This window comes from Leptonychotes weddellii, chromosome 8 (assembly GCF_054177405.1).
Source record: "Leptonychotes weddellii isolate Sample4059 chromosome 8, ASM5417740v2, whole genome shotgun sequence".
Classification (NCBI taxonomy): Eukaryota; Metazoa; Chordata; class Mammalia; order Carnivora; family Phocidae; genus Leptonychotes; species Leptonychotes weddellii.
Window position 1 is genome coordinate 40,353,195 of NC_138376.1, and position 16,097 is coordinate 40,369,291.

Below are 16,097 nucleotides of genomic sequence, written 5' to 3' on the forward strand. Positions count from 1 at the left end.
GGAAGCCATCTGGCCCTGGGCTTTTGTTTTTTGGGAGATTTTTGATGACTGCTTCAATTTCCTTAGTGGTTATAGGTCTGTTCAGGTTTTCTATTTCATCCTGGTTCAGTTTTGGTAGTTGATACATCTCTAGGAATGCATCCATCTCTTCCAGGTTATCTAATTTGCTGGCATAGAGTTGCTCATAATATGTTCTTATAATTGTTTATATTTCTTTGGTGTTGGTTGTGATCTCTCCTCTTTCATTCATGGGGAGTCTGCTGGTCCCTCTCCCTCTACCACCCGCCCCACCTCTCCCTCTCTCTTGCTCTCTCTCTCTCAAATAAATATATCTTTTTTTTTTTAAAAAAAAGAAATGTGACATTTGTAAGAACAGAAACAGAAAACATTGAGCTGCAAATGTAAGATTTGCCCCCTTTACTGAGTGTTTGCTTTACTTAGTTAAAAAGCTTTATCAAAAAAAAAAAAAAGGCATCAAGTTCCGATAGTATTACAATCTGAAAGAAAGAAGTCTTAGTCTTGCAAGGTTTGGGGGAGGATACAATAGATATTGGATGGAAAGGGCCATGGGAAAAAAATAAAAACCAAAAAGTACAATATGCCTGCTGCAGAGGGCAGGGCATGGGAATACCCAATCCAAATCTGCCTATTCTTAAGCAACCAGGAAAGACTATCTCCCAGCTATCTTCAGTCTCGCAAACTGAACACCAGGCTACTGCCAAATCTATTTAAAAGACCATGGATCCTGACTGCTGGGTCTGGGTTCAGTTCAGCCACTCATTAGCTTAGACCAATTTGCCTCCCCTCCGTGGGTCTAGTTTTTCCCATCCCTAAAGCCGGAATATAATTCCTGCTGGCAGCACACAGGATGGGAGCTTGGCATATGGGGTAACAGACTTGCCGAGCCTCACTTTCCCTATCTGTAAACTGGGGAGATAGTAAACCTTTGTGGCCAGCATGTCTCCCCTCTCCTCCTGGCGATGCCAGCCCACTCCTTTGAGGAACCTCAACTCCCAGTGGCTGCAGCGTTACCTCAGTGTTAGCCCCTGGGTCACCTGGGATGAGGGTGAGCCAACCACAGAACCTTGGAAGAACCTGAGGCCAACACAGAATGAAATCTGGGCAATCCTGATGGGTCGGAAAGGTCTCTGGATTCATGCTTGTTCTTTCAAACGTATGAGCTAATAAACCTCCTTCTTTGCTTAAAAGCAACAACCAACATCCCGCGCCCCAAATCAAAAATCAAAAACAAAAACAAATCCTTTTCTCCCAATTTTGCTCAAGGCTGGCAATCCGGCAGGGGTGGCGGGGGGCGGGGGCGGGTCGCGAGGCTTTGTCTTTTGTCTTGAGTTTTTCACTCTAGCCCTGTGCAGAGAAACTCACGCAGCAATCCCACATTTTAAAATCCAAGCTGGAGTCCAAAAGGAGGATTAATTATCAACACCAAGTTAGGAAAGGTCATCATGGGGCCACTGCACAGGTTTTAATTCTTTGTATGCTGAGGTTTCAACAAACAAAAGAAATGGGCTTTAACTGAAATGGGAGATTCATAGTTGCCAAGAAAAGACATTCTCACCTTCTAGAATGCTAAACTCTTGAAATGGGAGAACAAAGCTGGTAACAGGATCTCCATCCCAGTATCTTCTGGAAGAGAGGACCAAGGACCAACAAGGCCCCCACTCTCTGTTCCTACAGGTATATTGAGCTGACCGTCTTCACTTGTCCTTCTTCTTTCAGTCCAAAGCTATGACTCTCTGATGGTGGGGGAGAAGTTGAATGTTGCTGGGTGCTCTTGGGCTCTGTGAGGCTCACTTCCTTGGGTACCCAGAGTTACCTCTACTAGTTTGGGTAACTAGGCAATGGGCCCAAAGAGAACCCTATAGGAAAGAATGAAGGTGTAAAAACTATTACAATAAAGACAGCAAGTTGTACATATGGGGTTATTGGATGATGAACCATGCTTTGACCCTGGCTGGCCGTCCCTCTGTCAGGTGCTTTTAGGGTGTACTCGGAAGATGTGCCAGGTTGGGGTCAGACCTAGGGCTTGTTTTCAAAAGCCAGGAAGTAGAGCCCTAGGCAAAACAGGCTTAGAGCTTTGGGAACTCAACCACGCTGTGCTTGGATTCTCAAGGGAGGCACCGGAGCAAGGAGGGAGGACCCAGGAAGCGCTTGTGTTTAAGAACAATCCAGGGAGGGGAGGATTTTGTTCTTTCACTGTCAAAGTCTTCTAAACCACTGAATTATTTACCAAGACCATGTGATTATAACAAATAGAGATTGGCTTGCGATTATGAATCATAAAAAACAAGTTCTTTTCCTTTTCTCATCTAATTTCTGCCAGGTCAGACTCTTAGCTTTGGTGGAGGTCAGAGGAAAAAGTCATCTCACACAGAGAGGGGCAGAGTTTTCCTGTGAGAAGCCTTTTCTCCTCCTTTGTCTTACGCATCATCTGGTAGTTGGCCGTGGCCTTGCCAGAGTGGCGAATGAGATCAGGCGATGGATTGGGATTTGACCATGGTGGGAGCGAGAGCTCAGGCCCTACACAGGCTGGGCTGGGGGACGCTGAATGGCCCAGGTGGTCCTAACTCTGTTGATCAACCTGTCACCTGAGTTGGGGAGGAAAAATGGATGGGACCGGATATCATGTAGGAATGGTCCTGGCCTGTGGTGGTCCTGAGGAAAGGGCATGACGTCTGGTGAGCCATTAGGTCATTTCACAAGTAAGGACATGCACGTGGGTACTCACTCAGAAGCTGAGCAAGTGTGTGGCCCGGGCAGGATGGCCCAGCAGCAGTTGAGAGCTGGTAGACTTGTATACCTCTAAGGACTGGCAGGAGCCCTGCTCCGGACCACAGACCCCTCCACTGGAAACCACAGCTGTGCCTGTAACATCACCTGCACGGCTCCTCCATCCCTCACCACACAGGACCCTGATGTGGGGCTGAGTTCCAGATTACCCAACTTGGGAACACCAGAGTTACTCTTAAAGGATAGGGAATCTTTGGGTCAATTCGTATAAATATCGGTTATATCTTAATCTCAGTGTTACTTGTTTCAGCAAAGCCAAACCCAGTCTCAGGTGGCTCTGTTAGGTGGAAGAGAGTTGTCTAGTTGTCCAAGTTTTTTTTTCATGGTCTCAGAATGATGTTCTGTGGAAATCCTCTGTTTCCCTATCCTTTCTCACAGGATTTTCTGGCATCAGCCATCATCTTACTCCTGATTTGTCATTTGTCACTTTTTTTTCCTATGCCAAGTACTCAGGGTCATTGTGGGTGTTGGGGAGATCCTGGGCCCCCAATCTCTGCTCCTTCTTCCAACAGTGGTCCTGATCTCGGTACAGACAGTAAGAACAGTGCCTTACATGGGCCCCCCCTTGCCCTAAATAAATCAGCCTCTGATTTATTGACACAGAACACTGATTTCATCAAAGTTGGAACTATCACCGACAACAGACAAGTTTACAAAAATTTCACACACCAGAATGGCTTTGTATTACATTTAATTGGTGTCTGCCGTTTTCCTGGCTGTATGGTTTTGTTCTGTTCAGACACTTGGCTCCCAGAATGTACAATTCGCTTCGCTGGGCGGCCCGTACCGATGCTGTGACCAGACCATCGCTGTTTGCCACAGTAAGGCCTGCTGCCATTAGAAGTGCAGGATGCTTCTGACCACCTTCACGTAGTGGCTATCCGGGGGGGCTTCCTCTGACTCCCAAGCTGCAGGAATCTCTTAATTGTAGGGATGTTACTGACTCTTGTTTTATTTATTTATTTATTTTTTAAAAGATTTTATTTATTTATTTGAGAGAGAGAGAATGAGAGAGAGCACATGAGAGAGGGGAGGGTCAGAGGGAGAAGCAGACCCCCTGCCGAGCAGGAAGCCCGATGCCGGACTCAATCCAGGGACTCCAGGATCATGACCTGAGCTGAAGGCAGTCGCTTAACCAACTGAGCCACCCAGGCGCCCTGACTCTTGTTTTAAATGCCTGAGATGAGAACCAGTCAAGTCAGAGCCTCGATAGCAGTCGTGACCTTTAACAGAACTTTGCCACGGGAGGAGGTTGCTTAGACTGTCAGCTTAGGGAGCCCAGTGGGTTGAACCTGAGCTAACCCCTCAACACCTGTTTGCTGGGGGTTCCCGAAAAGCTAATACAATGGCTAGTGTGTTTAGTGTGAATGAAATTATCTTCTTAAAAACTCATTGTCCCAAGTAGATGGCACATATTAAAAACTCTAAAAAATTCATATTCGGGCACCTGGGTGGCTCAGTCGGTTAAGCGACTGCCTTCGGCTCAGGTCATGATCCCAGGGTCCTGGGATCGAGTCCCACATCGGGCTCCCTGCTCTGCGTGGAGCCTGCTTCTCCCTCTCCCACTCCCCCTGCTTGTGTTCCCTCTCTCGCTGTGTCTCTGTCAAATAAATAAATAAAATCTTTAAAATAAATAAATAAATAAATAAATAAAAAATAAAAAATTCATATTCTTTGACCTATTGATTCCTGTTCTAGGAATTTATTATAAGGGTGAGCAAAGAAATCGCATAAGGCGCGAGCAAAGAAATCATGTTAAGAATGTTAGCAGGGTGGGGGTGCCTGGGTGGCTCAGTCAGGTAAGTGTCTGCCTTCGGCTCACGTTATGATCCCAGGGTCCTGGAATCGAGCCCCACGTCGGGCTCCCTGCTCAGCGGAACCCTGCTTCTCCCTCTCCCTCTGCTGATCCTCCTACTTGTGGGCTCGCTCTCTCTCTGTCTGTCAAATAAATAAATAAAATCTTAAAAAAAAAAAGAATGTTAGTAGGGTGAAAATGTGGAAATAACCTATGTTTCCAAGAAAAGAAAACCGGTCATATAAACTATGGTATGTCCTTACAAGGTATATAAGCCAGTAATTTAAAATGACTTATATATAAAAAGAAAGAGGAAGGTTCCTGTATTGACAGGGAAAGAGCTCTAGAATGCACGGTTTAGTTTAAAGAAAGGGAAAAGAAAAAAAAAAAAAGTCCAGGGCAGAACAGAATATATTTGCTGTTTTGTGTAAGAAAGCCAGGGATGGGGATGAGAGAGAAATAGATATTCATATTTGCTTGTATCTGCATAAATAGGAACACTGGGAAGTTACACAGGAAACCAATAAAAGTGATTATAGGAGCAGAAAGGTGGGAGGGCAGTGGTGGGAATAAGCTTTCTCAGTTTATGCCCTTTTTATATAGTTCTGATTATTCAAAAAGATGTGACTCTATTGCCTAATGAAAATAAAATGACATTGTAGAAGAATATTTGCTGACCTGTCAAAACATTCATGATAATTTTTTTAAATGTTAAAAGGGGGCCACAAAACAATATTTAGTATGATCTTATTTTGAGGAAAAATGTAAAATAATAGATCAGAGTCTAATCCAGTAGTAGCATTTGGCTAGTTAGGTCTTTTCTTCTTTTGTTTCATACAAATGCCTAACGTAAAGACCTGAACTTTCATTTCTTTGGTAGTAAGAAAAAAATACTATTCTTAAACCACAAAACCTATGGTCACCTCTTAGATAAAATGTTTCTAAGGAATTGGAAGAGAGGCCAGCTCTGGTCTGGCAGTGGCAGGATTGAGAGAGGGAGGTCTAAGGACCAGCAACAGCAGGAGACAGGCAGGGACACCCAGGCAGAATCTCTGAGCAATGGAGGGAAATGGTGGGGTGTCCTCGGCATCAGGGTCACTAAAGGGGGGCAGAGTTGTCCAGTAGGCACTGGGGAGGGAAACGACAAAGACAGACTTGTCAGCGTTGCTTCATCAGGAAAAAAACGCTTAAAGCACTAAAAAAAAAAAAAGGAAAGCACTAAATATTTATGTTAGAAACCAAAATAACCTATCTCTCTCCCATCATAAGGGTTTATTTCCTAATGATCCTGTAGTATGGAGCAGGAGAAAATTGCCAAGATGCATGAAATAATGATTTTTTAACAAGTCTTCTTTTAAGATTGACCTGGAGATACATTTCATTTTAGTCTTCGTTTCTATTCACTTTGTGTGGATGTGAATACTCTACCTTTAGCAAAGGGAAGTCAGAAAGAACAGAAGCATCGAGTTCTTCCACCATTAAAATCGCTTCTAACAGTTGTATGTCTGCCCAACTGAATTTGTTGCCAACGAGAAAATCCTCTCCATGGTCTTTCAAAATCTACAGAAAGAGAAATGACAAAGAATATCAAATAAAAGTAAAGACTATTTTGCCTGGCTAAACACTTATAAAAGCAGGGAGTCTTCTGTCCAGCTCAAATTTACTAAAGAATCTTTTTCTTGATTATCTCCAAGACTGCTGGAAAGGATCAGATGAAACCAACTCTTACGCACTCTTAAACATTTCTGTAAATTGGCACAGTCTTGTTGGAAGTTTGTCAGTGATTATCAAGACATTTTGGGTAGTGAAGGGCTGGAACGGAGCTCTCTCTTATAAGCCTACAGCTGGTTAAGTAAAACTATACCCACCAGTATAGGGAGACACGAAGGTCATGATTAGTTAGAATCAGGCTACTATACCACAAGTAGAAAATAGTATCAGAAAGCCCATTTAACATTACAACTCAAATAATCATACAAGTTTTTTTAAATGGAAGGCATTTCAACAACACTGTACATTGCTCCCGAACAAAGAGGAACTGGATCGTCTAGGACTCTGAGGTACTGGCAAGACTCTTCGTTATAGCTTAATCAGTAGTAAATCATTCTTTCCCGAGGCTAAGACTGAGGAGAAATCCCACAGAATTCTTCTGTCTGGCAAGCCTTTATTTATGGAGCCCTCTGCTAACAAGTCTTTCTTACCATGTCCCATACTGTCCTCTATGTTTGGAAACTTACCAGATGTACTTCAAGGACATTCGTAATTAGTATTCACTCCAAAATGACTTCGGGAAAGTTGTAAATTTAAAAGACCTTGTTCTTTTGATTGAGGCATGATTAGCCTCCAGTATTAAAGAAACATCTGACACGGTGAATTTAAGGTGCCGATGCCCTGGGCTGCTGATGGCTTATTTTAAAAATCAGAACAGAAAGGCTGTATCCTTTCGTTGCATTTGGTTTATTGCCATTCTGTTTTGTTAGAGGTTCCACATAATTCCGTCATGTCATTTGTTTTGGAACCCTTATTAAAGTTTTGGTCCGAGGGCAAGAAAGCACTACCATAGCTGGTCTTTTCAGATATTCACTCGGGAACTATTCTTCTCAGCAACAGGAAATCAGTCCTGGATCCCCGCATCCCGGCAAGCGTCAGTGGGAACTTGCTGCGCCCGAAACCCGCCTCTCAGTTCTCGCCCCTCTCTGGAATGGGAGGGGGAACTGGGGGCCGCTCGAGGACGTCACAGCCCCGCCCCCTGCTCCCCGCGCCCCCTCGCGGGATCTGCGCGCGCAGCGGTCGCCGACCCAGACCCAGGCTCTCGCGAGAGCACCCAGAAGCCCCTGTCCGGGGCGGGGTGAAATCTTGCCGCCGGGAGGCAAACTGGATTCCCGCCGCCTATGTTTTCAAAGGCGGGGAAGTAACGAGTTTTCGGTCTCTTCACGGCTAAGGCAAGATCCTCCTCTTTTTCCGCGGAGGGTTTGAACGCAGCCAGCGCGATCGTTATCATGAGGTCCAGGGTGCCATCAGTGTACGTGTTGATCCTGACAAAAGAGCGCGTGACTCGCGTTCCCACGGTAACCTTTGAGTATGGGGGTGTCCTACTTCGCCACCGCGATGGCGTAAATGGATATTGGGCCAAATGACTTTTCACACCCTTTCCCTTAGGAGTCCATGCTCAGGAATGATTTCTGGAACCAGAGCCCTCCAAGCGGCCCGAGGATACTAGGGTCTCTGGAAATGTTCATTGGATGAAGGGATGTGTGAAAAAATTAAGAGCCTCCAAGTTGAAATCTGCCATAAATAAATAATTATTATGGTTTTAAAAACCAACCGAATGAAGTTTACCAGAAGTGCAAAACTATTAGTACCAGAACCTTTTCACTTCTTTAGGGAAGATACATAATTTAGCAGGTCTTCCCCTGACCTGGCAACTGAGAAAGAAAAGTTTGCTTTCCTAGTCAGGTCAGACAGATACCTGGATTTCATTCTCTAAAATTTTCCTTTCATTGACAAACACAAAAAGCTAAAAACAACAACAACAATAACCAAGAATGGTAGATCTATTATCATTGATTATTTGCCTGTTGGTGCAGTTATGCTGTGCAAGTTATCTCTACGACCAGTGTGCAAACATTAGGGGTTGTGTGTCTGTGTATCCCCCACTATATGCTAATTGCTCGACAAATTTGGTTCATTGGTCATCTTTGTGTTTTGCATTTTAACATATATAAAAGCATAATTTACATTATTGTCCTATCTGAATTACAAATCATTTTTCTTACAGGTTAGATTGTTACCTAGCTGGTCACCTTTAATTGTAAAAAAACAACACATACATCAAAACTATGACAAACAGATTGCTTTTGCATACTACTACTTGTTTACATTATTATAAAAGGATTCTTTTCGGGCACCTGGGTGGCTCAGATGGTTGAGCGTCTGCCTTCGGCTCAGGTCATGATCTCAGGGTCCTGGGATCGAGTCCCGCATCGGGCTCCCTGCTCCTTGGGAGCCTGCTTCTCCCTCTGCCTTTCTCTCTCGCTCTGTCTCTCATGAATAAAAAAAAAAAAATCTTAAAAAAAAAAATGGATTCTTTTCACACAGTTTGAAATTGCTTCTCTTGCCATATACGTTTGGGACTGCAAGTTAGGATGACTAAGTTCATTTTAAAGTTGGAGCAGTGGAAAAGTTGGGGCATGCTGCTTCTTGTTATGGACTTTGCTCATTCCTGTGATATACTCTCTCTCTCCTTCTTCTGAACAATTGAATTTGGATCTTTCTCCCACCATGTCTTCTATATATATGTACGGACCATCCCATAGTGTCATGCTTATGGGGATGAGATTTCAAGGACCATTAAAATGGCCCTTTGACCCCAAATCCAGATAAAACTTTAATAGTTGTAAGTCTTTGCTTTGTCTTTAGTTTACTTATCTTCTATAACTCTGAACCATTCCTGGGAGTAATAATCCAGCCATCCTCAGTCAGGCCTAGCATAGTGTCCAGCACATAGTAGATGCTTGTATATATGTGCAAAACCATGGACACCAATTTTCACCCCTGAGTAATTGTGATAAAACTCAACAGCTCCTTCCATCAATAGATGGGCTCTGTTTTCTGGGTTGATCTCATGACTTGCTTTGACTAATGGAGTGAAGTGGAATTGACCAGTTCTGAGCCTAGAACTTAAGAGGCCTTGTGTGCTTTCAGTCTCTCTCTTAGAACCCTCCTTAGCTACCCCAAGAACAAGCTCGGCATGAGAGGATGAGAGACACATGGCTCATTTGCCCCTCGGTTGATACTCAACACCCAAAACCAGAGCCTCCTGGCTGACTGTTGGTTGACCACAGACCATATGAGTGAGTCCAGCCAAGAGGAGTCAAGCCTGGCCCAGATAATGCCAAAGCCCACATGACCCAGTAATAAATGCATGCTGACTTAAGTCACTGTGTTTCAAGGGGATATGTTACACAGCATTATTTGTGGTAATAGATTATTGATATAATGCTCAATGTTTGTTTGCTGAGTCAGTCATTTCCACCTTCATGTAGAATAGTTTACCAGGTCATTTTATGAGAACGTATTTTGTTAGGAGTGGAGAGAGAATATGAGAATGTTGAATGCCCACCACTATGAGTAGTAAAAGGGAAGAACTGGAGTATTTATACAGTTATGCATCAAAATGATGAGAAATAGGGGCACCTGGGTGGCTCAGTTGGTTAAGCGACTGCCTTCGGCTCAGGTCATGATCCTGGAGTCCCGGGATCGAGTCCCGCATCAGGCTCCCTGCTCGGCAGGGAGTCTGCTTCTCCCTCTGACCCTCCTCCCTCTCATGCTCTCTGTATCTCATTCTCTCTGTCTCAAATAAATAAATAAAATCTTTAAAAAAAAAAATGATGAGAAATAGATTGCTTTTGCATATGGGTGTAGCAAGAGCATCTTCCCTTTGTTCCCCCTTGCCTTCTCCCCCCAGTCTAGGCAGAAAGGCTTCATCTTAACTGGGTCCCAGCAGGTGCAGGACTACAGAGCTTAGATAAGAATCAAGTACAGATGTGGACACTATGCTACCTGTCTGTGTCCTTCATGTCCTTCCCATACAAGTCGTACTTGGCAGCAAGGTAGCTGAGGATGGCTCTAGTCTGCGTGAGCACCATTCCATCAATTTCAATCATAGACACTTGGCCGAAAAGCAAGCATCCATCTGTGGGTTGAGCAAAGTGAGGTTAGGATACTGTCCTTCCATGGTCCAGGTAAGCCTGTAGGAGGGTCTCTTCTAATTTTGTTGAGTGATTTTGTTTTCATCCAAAGTAGTGAGTTAAAGACCCCAGTTGTTGAGGAAATGCCTACCATTTGCTTTATGGAAAATCTGAGATTTGTTTGATGGTTTCACACATTTTTGTGTCTTGGTTAATCATGATTGTTTAAGACGCTATACATTTACTATGACTGTGTTATAGTATAAGTGCTTCTGGTTCTCAAAGTTCATCTCAGGGTGGTGGGTTGTTAAAAATACTCACCCCACTCCCCAGATTCTCTGATTCAGGGGTGGAGGCTGGGAGCCTGAATTCTTTGAAAAGCACAGCAGGTATCACTCCAGGTCTGTGTGGCAGCAGGACGGATGTGACAGCAAGAACACCGGCAGACGAGGTCCAAACGCCAGCTTTAGCCCTCCCCAGCCATGTGACTTTAAGCAAATGACCTATCTGAGCTTTAGCTTCCTTTGCTCTAAAACAATAATAATATCTATCTAGCAGGATTTTTGAAAAGGTGAAATGAGATAAATAAAACACTGAATACTGTCAATAACTAGTGTTTAGTAAAGTTAAATTTTCTTCTTTGTGAGTGACTGCCTATATAAGTAATGCATTTAAAGATGTACTATTAATAGTGCTCTTTTCATAGGGTCTTGAAGAAATAAATGGCCTTTAAATTTCTTTTACCACCTGTACATTGCTGAGAATCAGGAACTTTTTATCCAGAATAGGAACCAGATTTCACTAGTGCATTGGCAAAGGCCAGAATTAATTTCCCCAACTTCCAATACTGTTGCTACTTGACTTAATGAGAGGCAGTAGAGGATGGTGGAGAGGAAACCACCATAGGAACTTTCCAGGGAGCCAGTGTCCCTGTCTAGTTGATGATGTCAGGCTTCCCTGAGCCTATTTTCTGATCTGCCCATTGTAGAATTTCCTTGAGCAGGAATAAGATCACCTTGTGACCATGCTTTGGAAATATTAGTACTATTATTAATGGAGAGACTGCAAAATCTCCATTTCCTAAAAGCAGTTATACATTTGTCCAAAACTGAATGAGCATCTAAACTGGGCTCTGTGCTACTGCTTGTTAGTGATGCAGAAGATATTAGATTATTAGATATGATCCTTGCTTCTAGGAGCTGATGATCTTCTTCAGAAGGATTTTTAAAACTCTCAGATCAAGAGTATAGGAAAGGATCTTGGAGATCATTTAGCTCACTCATATCATAGACTATGGCACTGTGAAGGCCAACGGGGCAAACATGACTTGCTCGAACTCACAACAGAAGTGGGCCTCCTGACTCTTCAGCCCACAGCCCTCTCTGCTGCCCCTCTCTGTCTCCTATTTACAAATAATGGTAATGCCCAGGAGAGTGTCTCAAGCACAAGAGTAGCATCACAGACTCAGGGAGGGCTGGAGGATTTCATAGGGTATTAGGGAGGAGTTCTTGCCGGAATGATCATGGAAAAGTTTCTGGAGATGCATTTCATTTACTTATTCAATACATATGTACTTAATCCCTACCACGTACCAGTGACTGGCCTCATTTGGGGTGGAGTAGGGCAGAAACAAAGAGAATGGGGAGCTTCAGGGATATTCCAGACAATAAAGTTCCTGGACAAGAATTGGGTAAGGGGCTAGCCAACCTTCCCCATTTAGTGAGATCTACTGGTATACTGCATCTGTGACCACAGAGATTATTTTTATTTTACAGTAAAGAGAGAAGATGCAGAGAAGTTATAGGCCTTCTGCAAAGTCATACGGTTTGTAAACGGCAGGTCTGCTGATTACTAGTTGAACGGCAGGTCTGATTACTAGTTGAAGGTTTCTCAAAAAAATAATATGTGTCAATTTCATGACTGTTTATCAGCAATGGTGGGGACATCCATGTTTCCTTAGGTAAGGAAAGTAATGTTGTAGCTATTAGAAGGTTAAGAAGTGCTATGAAAGTACTAGTCTTTTCTCTTGGTTTGAGAAACTTTTCTAGGAAATTGTAAGGGTGAAAGACTTCCGAATTTAATCAAATTTCGGTCTTTTCGATAGTCTTGGTTCTACAATTGTGACCTGATAAAATGGTGTCTGTTAATCTGTTGAAACCACTAAGAAGAACGGATATGAGCCATGAGAACTAGAGAATATTTTAGCCCAAATTCCCCTTCCCTTCCAACCCACTGGATCATTATTTAAGAATTCTTCAAGCATTCTTTTTTTTTTTTATGTAGTGTTCCATGATTCATTGTTTGCGTATAACACCCAGTACTCCATTCAGTGGGATGGGGAGTATTGAACCAATTAGCTGAGTCAAACCCAGGCTACCATCTCTCACTGAGGTCCGGGCCAGAGTCTACTTGATAAGCTTTTATGATGGCTAAAGACACAATGCAAATGATAAATTTAGCCCTGTGACAGGGACATAGTGGGCACTCAATCAATGTGAGCAGTCCTTTTTCTAATAGTTGTCACTCCAGAGTTCTGTGTTCTATATTGAAATGAATATTTCCAGAAACAAATGTTTACTTTTTCCAGTAAGAAAACATTGAATAAATCTCAGGCTCCCCCTTCAGCAACTTCTCATATTGTTCTGTTGTTTCAATAAATTCTTCATCAAACTAGATAAAGGATAGAAACTTTGTTATAACTTTAATGTCCTCAGAGGAGGAGGGGGGAGAGAGAGAGAGAGAGGGAGAGAGAGAGATTCACAGTATAAAATGCCCAATAGCTTTCAGAATGAAAATTTTAAAAGGAACCACAAAGTTGTCAGTTTCCACACAGCTGAAAAGTCTGCCAATGTGTGTGTAGATTAGCTTCTACAGTCATGGGACTGGCACCCCTTTGGGGGTTTTGCCTACTTATAGGATATCCTCAGTCCCATTCATATTTTCCCTTTTCTTCACCTTAGCTCTTTTTTCTCTCCAAGTTCTTGTCCTTTTCACCAACTTCCCCCAGTGATTTCCCTTTTTCCATTCCTGTCTTTCCTCTCTTGTGTGTCATTCTCCCTCCCTATCAGGTCAAATCAAATTTCTCTTTAATGCTCATACATTCAATGAAAGGGATCTAAAGATCATTATTCAGGTGGGGTTACCATTATTTATTGATGGAATCCCTAAAGCTTCTGTGGGAAAGATTGATTTTTTTTTGTCCCCTAAACCTTGAGATGGGGGTAGGATAAGGTGAACAAAACAAAGAAGGTCATGCACGAGTCCTTGTCTTAAAGAAGATGGCATTATTATATGTTAATAATAATTTAAAAAAGAAGATGGCATTAAAATGGGGAAAAAGAAGTCTACACCTTCCAAATAACTTGTGAAAATCTATGGAAAAGTCAATGGTTAAGGAATTCAGAATTAAGGAAAGATCCCAGTGGGGCAGACCTTTCCGAGGAAGGCTCAAGAGGAGACCAGACTGCAGCTGGGCCTAGGGTTCCAGTTGGCAGCCATGGGTAGAACAAGACTGAGGTGCCTGGCCAGAGCTGGAAAGACCACAGGAAATTAGCTGGTTCCAGTGAAGATGATAATCCAGTTATGGGTTTCCTCTCTCCTCTTTGTCTTATGAGTCACCAGGACCTCTTGGGCCCCTATGAAGCTTCCAGAACATCTCCCTAGGCTTCCACCCTCCCAACCTTGCTTAAACAGAGAACTATGATCCCTCTCTCACCTCTTACAAAGAAAGGTAGGTGGAAAGGGAAAGAGTGGATCTATCTCGAAGGCACCATCCTAAATTTTGAAGGGGGGAGAGGACCACTCCAGTCCACCCAAATTACCCTCCTTCCTTTTCCCAATCAGGTACCAACCTCCACTCCAGCTGCAGCCAGCAGCCAATGGATCAACTCCATCCTGCCCCTGCCATGAAAGTAGAAGAGCTTGGGTTTGGTTGCCATGACTCCGGGCTTGAGGTTTTCTGAAGGGCAAAATAAGAAAAATAAGAAAAGCAAGAGAACAATGATCACAGAAGCAGGATGGTGGTTACCTCCAGTGAGGAGAACGAGGGTTGTGATAGGGGAGGGATATGGGGAAGGAGACTGGAGTGCTATTAATAGTCTGTTTCTTAAACAGAATTAATAATTAGTCTTTATAACTAGTCTTTAAACTGCAGGTAAATGCACTCTCCTGTATGTGTGCTCTCTCACAATTTAAGGAAAAAAAAAAAAGAACAAACGATACATATCAAGGTATCAAGGTATTCCATAGATTTGAGAGATTGTCTCTGGTATTTTGAGACAAGAACCCAGAGTTAATATGATGGTTTCGTGAATGACCTTGCAAAAGAAAATATTATCTAACAGTGTCAAGGAGTTGGGCTGGTTTGGACTGAAATGATCCGTGGGAGTTGGGCATGCTTTCGTTTCTGTCACAAGACTTTTCTGAGTGCTGGGAGAGGCACAGACAAAGGCAGGCCTAGTCAGGACCAGGATTCTAGTCTTGACCCAGCCACCAGGGAGCCAAGCAAACCTAGGCCCAGTTCAGCACCTCTGTCTGCCTGCATGTCTTTGTCTGCAACTGGGAAGGAGAAGGATGTCCCTGGGTGACCCACAACCTTTTAAAGAAGAGGAGAGAGCTAATGCGAGTGCACCTGATCGCACTTTCCACCTCACCATGGCAAGGGCCACAGTGGTCATTATGTTAGTGACCCCTGCCTGTCTCACAGGATTACCGAATGTGCTCTGAGAATACTAAAAGCTCTACACCAACTTAGAGGACTGCTGGGTCTCCTTTTCTCAAATTTGCCGCTCCAACCCCATAGGCAACAATGCATGCTTCAAGGAAACGGCAAAAAAGCCAAGCTTCTGGTGCAGGCGGTGCACATGGGTGCTGTGGCTGGGAGGGTGCTCAGGTGCACCTGCGGGGTGACACATGGCTCTCGGAGAGGCTGACCTCAGCTTCCCAACGCAGCACTCACCATGGTCCTTTGCCCACTAAGCCCCAAACTGCCAATATCCTGTCCTAGCTGGGATTCCACTTGAGGATGCTGCCTGTGCTAACAAAATTCACAAGAAAGTTGAAGATCAGTAGTTCGGCTGATGATGAAAACTTTGTGAATACCCACAATCATATGACAACGAAGTCACTCAGGTTCACAAAATCTTACAGGTGTTTTGAAGCAATGTTGCCCACAACCACCCTATTTTCTTTTCTTTTTTTTGAAGATTTTATTTATTTATCTGACAGAGAGATAGCAAGAGCAGGAACACAAGCAGGGGGAGTGGGAGAGGGAGAAGCAGGCCTCCCGCTGAGCAGAGAGCCCAATGCGGGGCTCAATCCCAGGACCCTGGGATCGTGACCTGAGCCGAAGGCAGATGCTTAACGACTGAGCCATCCAGGCGCCCCAACCCTATTTTCTTATATGTTGGATTTACAGTTTAACTCTTGGAAAAGTTGAATTCCTTTCCTCCTCTGTTTTTTTTCATATGGAACGTGTCACAAATGTGTGCGTCATCCTTGCATGGAGCCATGCTAATCTCTGTATTGTTCCAACTGTAGTGTATGTGCGGCCAAAGCCACACTAATTCCTTTCTTGCTGTGGTCTTGTCATGCCCTGGGCACTGCCTCTGTTGGGTTGCTGTCAAGATTCATTCCTTTTAAGTTGCCTCTTTAGCTACTGAGTGTTGAAAGTTTCTGGAGCTTCCTAAAACCCCACTACTTTATTGTCTTAGGAGACACAATGATTAAAAAGGAACCCAAATTCCCTGATTAGAGAAATATGTTTGAGTGTAGTAACTCACTACCCACACACCTTAGAATGAACC

At 43.6% G+C, this 16,097-nt stretch overlaps 1 long non-coding RNA gene and 1 other non-coding gene across 2 annotated transcripts; both read right to left on the reverse strand.

Annotated features, from left to right (window-relative positions):
- Positions 1–3,482: 3,482 nt before the first annotated feature.
- LOC102739149 (uncharacterized) lies at positions 3,483–7,320 on the reverse strand. The gene is made up of 3 exons (XR_014147719.1): positions 6,841–7,320; positions 6,032–6,163; positions 3,483–5,731 (listed from the first exon to the last, which is right to left on the reverse strand). It is a non-coding gene; the product is annotated as an uncharacterized LOC102739149 (long non-coding RNA).
- Positions 7,321–15,752: 8,432 nt separating this feature from the next.
- On the reverse strand, positions 15,753–15,854 carry LOC115937345 (U6 spliceosomal RNA). Its single transcript, XR_004072645.1, has one exon. It is a non-coding gene; the product is annotated as a U6 spliceosomal RNA (small nuclear RNA).
- Between the last annotated feature and the right edge of the window lie 243 nt (positions 15,855–16,097).